Source organism: Trachypithecus francoisi, unplaced genomic scaffold (genome assembly GCF_009764315.1).
Source record: "Trachypithecus francoisi isolate TF-2019V2 unplaced genomic scaffold, Tfra_2.0 Lachesis_group2, whole genome shotgun sequence".
Classification (NCBI taxonomy): Eukaryota; Metazoa; Chordata; class Mammalia; order Primates; family Cercopithecidae; genus Trachypithecus; species Trachypithecus francoisi.
The window spans coordinates 134,314,323-134,323,143 of NW_022681465.1; the positions used below are offsets into that span (position 1 = coordinate 134,314,323).

At 36.8% G+C, this 8,821-nt stretch overlaps 1 pseudogene; it reads right to left on the bottom strand.

Moving 5' to 3' along the window:
* Nucleotides 1–787: 787 nt before the first annotated feature.
* On the bottom strand, nt 788–1,227 carry LOC117066102 (annotated as a pseudogene).
* Between the last annotated feature and the right edge of the window lie 7,594 nt (nt 1,228–8,821).

Here is an 8,821-nt window from a genome sequence, read left to right on the forward strand (position 1 = left end):
ATAACATTTACTTTTTTATATTTCTAGACTATGCAATTCATCTGTGATTATTTTCAAATTGTTGCAAATCTCCAAAAAGTTTTTCAATTTAATTTTTTTTTTTCAATCCACATGTGGCTGGGCATGGTGGCTCATGCCTGTAATCCCAGCACTTTGGGAGGCTAAGGAGGGTGGATCCCTTGAGTCCAGGAGTTTGAAACCAGCCTAGGCAACATGGCAAAACCCTGTCTCTACAGAAAATACCAAAAAAAAAAAAATTAGCCAGGCATGATGGCACATGCCTGTGGTCCCAGCTACTTGGGAGGCTGAGATAAGAGGATCACCTGGGCCTGGGAGGTTGAGGCTGCAGTGAGCCATTATTGCACCACTTCAATCTAGTCTGGGTGACACAATGAGACCCTGTCTCCAAAAAAAAAAAAAAAAAAAAAAGTAAAAATCCACATATAAGTGGACCCATGTTGTTCAAGGGTTAACTGTACTAGCTTTTGGACTAGTAATAATTTTTAGTCTCTTAAATCACGCAGGAAACGAAGAATATGGTTACAGATAATTCTTACAAGAATATTAGCTTTACAACTTGCCCATGTATTTACCTTTGCTGAGATCTTTGTTTCTTCATATAGCTTCATGTTATTGTCTAGTATCCTTTCATTTCAACCTGTAGGACTCCCTCTAGTATTTTTTGCAGGGCAGGTCTAGTGGCCACAAACTCCCTCAACTTCTACTTACATGGGAATCTCTTTTTTTGGTCGTTAAGTTTTAATCAAAGCTTGTGTATAAGATTACTTTATTCCTGCCTCTTAATTGTTTCTTCCCTGTATTTGCCCTTTTCCTTTCCCACTTGGTGAGATTTGGCTTTCCGTTCAAAGATCTTTTTGTGGTCTTTGTCCATTTTTAGCCTAGTGATACCATCTTGCTGGAGTGAATGCCTATGTGGACAGTTGTGCCATTAGCCTTTTCCCGCTGCACCCATTCAGTGTAGATAACATATTTCTTCCTGTAAACCTGGAGTACTTTGCCAGTTTGCTGACCTTTGTAGTGTCCTCATACAACCTGAACTTCATCATCCTTTCGGATGGGCATGGATTGCGCATTGTACTTCTGTCTCAGCTGTTTGGAAACAGGGGAAGAGATCTTCCTGCAAATGTGGAAAGGTGATTTGAAATGCCTTTTGTGATTCTTGCTTCGGTTGGAAGTCACAAAGGGATTGAACTTTGTTTTGGCCATTCCTGCTTCGGTGATGGCTGGAAAAGGGTTATCTGGGAATCTTTTAATATCTCCCTCACTTTTTTTTCCCCCCAATGAAACTTAATTTATTACCCTAAAATGTAAATTACATAAATTTTTCATGTGTTGTGAAATATTATTCCTGTTAATTTTTCAACTATTTTAAACGGTAAGAATCATTCTTAGCTCATAAGCTGTAGAAAAACAAGTAGCAAGCTGAATTTGGCTCAAGGGCTGCAGTTTGTTGACTCATGAGTTTATTTTTAAAAATTTTTTATTTCCATAGGTTATTGGGTAGTGTTTGGTTACATGAGTAAGTTCTTTGGTGGTGATTTGTGAGATTTCGGTAAATGCCCATCAATCAATGGGTGGATAAAGAAACTGTGATATATATATATATATCACATGTGTGTATATATATACACATATATGTATATATCACAGTTTATATATAAATGTTTTATATATATATATATATATTTGATGAAATACTACTCACTCATAAAAAGGAATGACTTAATGGCATTCACAGCAACCTGGATGAGATTGGAGACTATTATTCTAAGTGAAGAAACTCAGGAATGGAAAACCAAACATTGTATGTTCTCACTCATAAGTGGGAGCTAAGCTATTAGGATGCAAAGGCATAAGAATGACACAATGGACTTTGGGGACTCGGGGAAAGGGTAGGAAGGGCATGAGGGATAAAATATTTCTCACTTCTGAAGGACAGTTTTGCTTGATATAAAATTTGTTGGTTGTCACATTTCTAGAATTGATACATAATATTTGTACATATTAATAGGTACATGTTATCTTGTTACATGTATAGAATGTGTAATAATAAAGTCTGGGTATACAGGGTATCCATCACCTCGAGTATTGTTTCTTGGGTTGAGAATATCTCGAGGCCTCTCTTCTAGCTATTTTGACATATATAACACATTGTTAACTATAGTCACCCTACTCTGCTATAAAACATTACAACTTATTCCTTCTATCCAACTGTATGTTTGTATCCATTAACCAACGTCTCTTCATCCCCCTTCTACCACCATACCTTTCCCAGTCTCTGGTATGTATCATTCTACTCTCTGCTTTTATGAGATCAACTTTCTTAGCTTCAATATATGGGTGAAAACATGCAATATTTGTCTTTCTGTGCCTGGCTTATTTCATGTAACATAATGACCTTCAGTTCTATCCATGTTGCTGAAAATAGCATGGTTTCATTCTTTATTTTATGGCCAAATAGTGTCCCATTGTGTATATATCACATTTAATTAATTAATTAATTCATACATTGATGGCCACTTGGGTTGATTCTCTATCTTTGCTATTGTGAAGAGTACTGCAATAAATATGAGAGGGCAGGTATCTATTTGATACACTGATTTCTTTTCCTTTGACTAAATTACCAGTAATGGAATTGCTGGGTCATATGGTAGCTCTATTTTTAGTTTTCAGAGAAATCTCCATATTGTTTTGCATAGTGGCTATGCTAATTTACATTCCCACCAACAGTGTACAAGAGTTGCCTTTTCTCAGTATCTTTGCCAGCATCTGTTTTTTTTTTTAAAAATTTTTTGTTATAGCTATTCTAACTATATCTCTTTGTGGTTTCAATGTGTATTTCCCTGATGAGTAGTGATGAGCTTTTTAAAAATTTCGTTTACCTATTGGCCACTTGTATGTCGTCTTTTGAGAAATGTCTGTTCATGTAATTTCCCCACTTTTTAATGATTATTATTATATTATTGAGTTGTTTGAGTTGCTTGTATATTCTAGATAATAGCCCCTTGAGGGATGAATAGGTGGCTAATATTTTCTCACATTCAACAGATTGTCTCTTCATTACATTGATTGCTGTGCAGAAGCTTTTTAGTTTATGATAGTCTCATTGTCTATTTCTGCTTTTATTGTCTGTGCTTTTGAGGTCTTAGCCGTAAAATCTTTGTCTAGATCAATACCCTGAAGTGTTTTCCCTGTTTTCTTCTAGTAGTTTTATATTTTCAGATGTTACATTTAAGCCTTTCCTCTAGCTTGAGTTGACATTTATGCACAGTGATAAATGGGGGTCCAGTTTCATTTTTCTGCATATAGATATTCAATTTTCCCAGCATTACTTATAGAAAAGCATGTCCTTTCCCCAGTGTCTGCTCTTGGTGTCTTTGTCAAAAATCAGTTGGCTGTGAGTATGTGACTTTTTCTGTGTTCTCTATTCTGTTCCATTGATCTGTGTGTCTGTTTTTATACCCATACTGTACTGTTTTGGTTACTATAGCCTTGTAATAGATTTTGAACCAGGTAGTGTGATGTCTCCAGCTTTGTTCTTTTTGTTCAGGAGGACTTTGACTTTTCTGGCTCTTTTTGGTTTCATTTGAATTCTAGGATTGTTTTTTCTATTTCTGTGAAAAATGACATTGGTATTTTGATAGATTGTGTTGAATCTTTAGATTGCTTTTGGTAGTATGGTCATTTTAACTATGTTAACTCTTCTGATTCATGAGCATGGGATGTCTTTCTGTTTGTGTCCTCTTCAATTTCTTTCAACAGAGTCTTGTAGTTTTCCTTGTAAAGGTCTTTTGTTTCCTTGGTTAAATTTATTCCTAGGTATCAGCATATTTTGGAGCCATTGTAAATAGGATTACCTTTTGATTTATTTCTCAGTTTATTATTGGTGTTTAGAAATGTTGTTTTTTGTAAGTTGATTTTATATCCTATTTTGTGAAATTTATTTATTGAATATAAGTTAAGTTTTTTCTAGATATAATGTTATCTGCAGAGGAACATATTATATGTTCCTCTTTCCAAATATTGATTTTTTTATTTTTATTTTTATTTTTTGAGACAGGGTCTTACTCTGTTACCCAGGCTGGAGTGCAGTGGTGCAATCTTGGCTCACTACAACCTCTGCCTCCCAGGTTCAAGCGATTCTCCTGCCTCAGCCCCACAAGTAGCTGGGATTACAGGTGCCAGCCACCACACCTGGCTAATTTTTGTATTTTTTTTTATTAGAGATGGGGTTTCACCATGTTGACCAGATTGGTCTCAAACTCCTAACCTCAGTTTTTCTTCCCGCCTTGGCCTCCCAAAGTGCTGGGATTACAGGCATGAGCCACTGTGCCTGGCCTATGTCTTTTATTTGTCTTACCTCATTGCTCTGGCTAGGACTTCCAGTACTATGTTTAATAAGGGTGGTGAAAGTGAACATTCTTGTCTTGTTTCAGTTTTCAGAGAAAAGATTTTCAGCTTTTTCCCATTCAGTGTGATGTGAGATGTGGACTTGTTGTATATGGTCTTTATTATGTTGAGGTGTGTTCCTTCTATGCCTACTATGTTGAAGTTTTTATCATTAAGGTATGTTCAATTTTATCAAATGCCTTTTCTCCATTTACTGAGATGATCATATGGTTTTTGTCCTCCCTTCTGTTGATGTGATATATTATGTTTAACTTGTGTATGTTGAACCATCCTTGCATCCTTGGGATAAATTCCACTAGATCATGGTGTATTATGTTTTTGATGTAGGATTTAGTTTGGTAGTGTTTTGAGGACTTTTGTCTGTTAATCAGGGATATTGGCATGTGGTTTTCTCTTTTGTTAATTAGGGAAAAATTTGAATTAGGGAAAATTTCCTCCTTTTCAATTTTTTGCAATAGTTTGAGGAAAATTGGTATTAAATATTCTTCATAAGTTTGGCAGAATTCAACAGTGAAGTCATGCAGTCCTGCACATTTTTTTGTTGACAGACTTTTTAATACTGGTTCAATCTCATTTCTCATTGTTGGTCTGTCCAGGTTTTCTATTTCTTTTTTTTTTTTTTTTTTTTGAGACGGAGTCTTGCTCTGCCGCCCAGGCTGGAGTGCAGTGGCCGGCTCTCAGCTCACTGCAAGCTCCGCCTCCCGGGTTCACGCCATTCTCCTGTCTCAGCCTCCCGAGTAGCTGGGACTACAGGCGCCCGCCTCGTCGCCCGGCTCATTTTTTGTATTTTTTAGTAGAGACGGGGTTTCACCGTATTAGCCAGGATGGTCTCGATCTCCTGACCTCGTGATCCACCCGTCTCGGCCTCCCAAAGTGCTGGGATTACAGGCTTGAGCCACCGCGCCCGGCCCAGGTTTTCTATTTCTTCCTGACTCAACCTGGGTAGGTTTTATGTGTCCAGGAATTTATCAATTTTCTATTAGTTATTTATAATTTCTGATCTTTTATATTTCTGTGGTATGTCTTCTATTGTAATGTCTCCTTTTTTGTTTCTTTTTTTAATTTTAGATTTGGGGATATATGTGAAGGTTTGTTATATAGGTGAACATGTGTCATGGGGCTTTGTCGTACATATATTTCATTACCTAAGAATTAAGCCCATACCCAATAGTCACCTTTTCTGGTCTTTCTCCTCCCAACCTCCCCACTCAAGTAGACCCCAGTGTCTGTTGTTTCCCTCTTTGTGTTAGTGAGTTTTTATTATTTAGCTCCCACTTATAAGTGAGAACATGTAGCATTTGGTTTTCTGTTCCCGTGTCGGTTTACTAAGGATAATGGCTTCCAGCTCCATCCATGTTCCCACAAAAGATATGATCTCATTCTTTTTTATGGCTGTGTAGTGTTCCATAGTGTAGATGTACCTCATTTTCTTTATCCAGTCTTCATTTATGGGCATTTAGGTTGATTCCATGTATTTGCTATTGTGAATAGTGCTGCAATGAACACTTGCATGCATGTGTCTTTATGGTAAAATGACTTAATATTCCACTGGGTATATACCCAGTAATGGGATTGCTGAGTTTAATGGTAGTTTTGCTTTTAGCTCTTTGAGGAATCAACATACTGCTTTCCACAATGGTTGAATTAATTTACACTCCCAGCAACAGTGTATAAGTGTTCCCTTTTCTCCAAAACCTCACCAGTATCTGTTATTTTTTGAGTTTTAATAATAGCCATTCTGACTGATGTGAAGTGGTATCTCATTATGGTTTTATTTGCATTTGTCTAGTCAGTTATATTAAGCTTTTTTTCTTAAGTTTTTTATTATACTTTAAGCCTTTTTAAATATGTTTGTTGGCTGCATGTATGTCTTCTTTTGAGAAGTGTCTGTTCATGTCCTTTGCCCACTTTTTAATGGTTTTTTTTATATATATATATAAATTTAAGTCCCTCATAGATGCTGGATATTAGACCTTTGTCAAATGCATAGTTTGCAAAAATTTTCTCCCATTTTAGATTGGCTGTTTACTCTGTTGATAGTTTCTTTTGCTGTGCAGTATCTCTTAAGTTTAATAAGACCCACTTGTCAAATTTTGCTTTTGTTGTGATTGCTTTTGGTGTCTTGTCATGAAATCTGCCTATTCCTATGTCCCAGGATGGTATTGCCTAGGTTGTCTTTTGGGGTTTTTATATTTTTGGGTTTTACATTTAAGTCTTTAATCCATCTTGAGCTAATTTTTGTGTATGGTGTAAGCAAGGGGTCCAGCTTCAATCTTCTGCATATGGCTGGCTAGCCAGTTATCCCAGCACCATTTGTTGACTAGGGAGTCTTTTCCCCATTGCTTGTTTTTTGTCAGCTTTGTTGAAGATCAGATGGTCGTAGATGTGTGGTCTTATTTCTGGGCTCTCTATTCTACTTCCTTGGTCTATGTGTCTGTTTTTGTACCAGTACCATGCTGTTTTGGTTACTGTAGCCTTGTAGTGTAATTTGAAGTCAGGTAACATGATGCCTCCAGCTTTGTTCTTTTTGCTTAGGGATGCCTTTGGCTATTCAGGCTCTTTTTTGGTTCCATATGAATTTTAAAATAGTTTTTTCCAGTTCTGTGAAATGTTATTGGTAGTGTGATAGGAATAGCATTGAATCTGTAAATTGCTTTGGGCAGTGTAGCCATTGTAATGGTATTGATTTTTCCTATTCATGAACATAGGATGTTTTCCCATTTGTTTGTGTCTTCACTGATTTCTTTGAGCAGTGTTTTGTAATTCTCATTGTAAAGCTCTTTCATCTTCCTGGTTAGCTGTATTCCTAAGTATTTTATTTTTGTGGCAATTGTGAATGAGATTGTGTTTCTGATTTGCCTCTCAGTTTGGCTATTGTTGGTGCATAGAAATGCTAATGATTTTTGTACATGGATTTTTGTATCCTGCAACTTTGAAGTTATTTATTAGCTTAAGGAGCTTTTGGGCTGATGCTATGGGGTTTTCTAGATATAGAATCATGTTATCTGCAAACAGATAGTTGGACTTTCTCTCTTCCTATTTCAATGCCCTTTCTTTCTCTTGCCTAATTGTTCTGTCTAGGACTTCCAATATTATGTTAAATAGAGCATTCTTGTCTTGTGCCAGTTTTCAAGGGGAATGCTTCCAGCTTTTGCCCATTCAATATAATGTTGGCTGTAAGTTTGTCATAGATGGCTCTTATTATTTTGAGGTATGTTCCTTCAATACCTAGTTTGACAGGTTTTAACATGAAGGAGTGTTGAATTTTATCAGAAGCCTTTTCTGTGTCTGTTGAGATAATCATGTGGTTTTTGTCTTTAGTTCTGTTTATGTGATAAATCACATTTATTGATTTGTCTATGTTGAACCAACCTTGCATCCCAGGGATGAAGCCTGCTTTGTCATGGTGGATTAGCTTTTTGATATGCTGCTGTATTCGGTTTGCAAGTATTTTGTTGAGGATTTTTGCATCAATGTTCATCAAGGATATTGGCCTGAAGTTTTGTTTTTTTGTTGTCTCTGCCAGGTATCAAGATGATGCTGGCCTCATAGAATGAGTTGGGGAGGAGTCATTTGTTGTCAGTATTTTTGGAATAATTTCTGTAGGAATGGTACTAGCTTTGGTTTTTTTTTTTTTTTTTTTTTTGTACATCTGGTAAAATTTGGCTGTGAATCCATCCAGTTGCATGCTTCTTTGAAAGCCCAGAACTGGTTGGTAGAGTTTTTATTACTGGTTGATTGATAGGCTATTTATTACTGATTCAATTTTGGAGCCTGTTATTAGTCTGTTCAGGGAATCAATTTCTCCCTACCTCAGAAGTGGGAGAGTGTAGGGTGTATGTGTCCAGAAATTTATCCATCTCGTCTAGGTTTTGTAGTTTGTGTGCATAGAGGTGTATGTAGTAATTTCTGATGGTGTGGGTTTTTTTTTCTTTTTCTTTTGTGAAGATAGATAGAGTCTCGTTCTTTTGCCCAGGCTGGAGTGCAGTGGCGTAATCTCGGCTCACTGCAATCTCTGCCTCCCAGGTTCATGCAATTCTCCTGTCTCAGCCTCCTGAGTAGCTGGGATTACAGATGTGCACCACCATGCCTGGCTAATTTTTGTATTTTTTTAGTAGAGATGGGGTTTCACTATGTTGGCCAGGCTGGCCTCAAACTCCTGACTTCAAATGATCCACCTGCCTCAGCCTCCCAAAGTGCTGGGATTATAGGCATGAGCCACTGTGCCTGGCTTGTTTCTGATTGTTGTTTTTATTTCTGTGGGGTCAATAGTAACATTCCCTTTGTCATTTCTAATTGTGTTTATTTGGATCATCTCTTTTCTTCCTTATTCTTCTAGCTTGTGACCTATCAATTTTTTCAAAAAAAACAACTTCTGGATTAATTGATC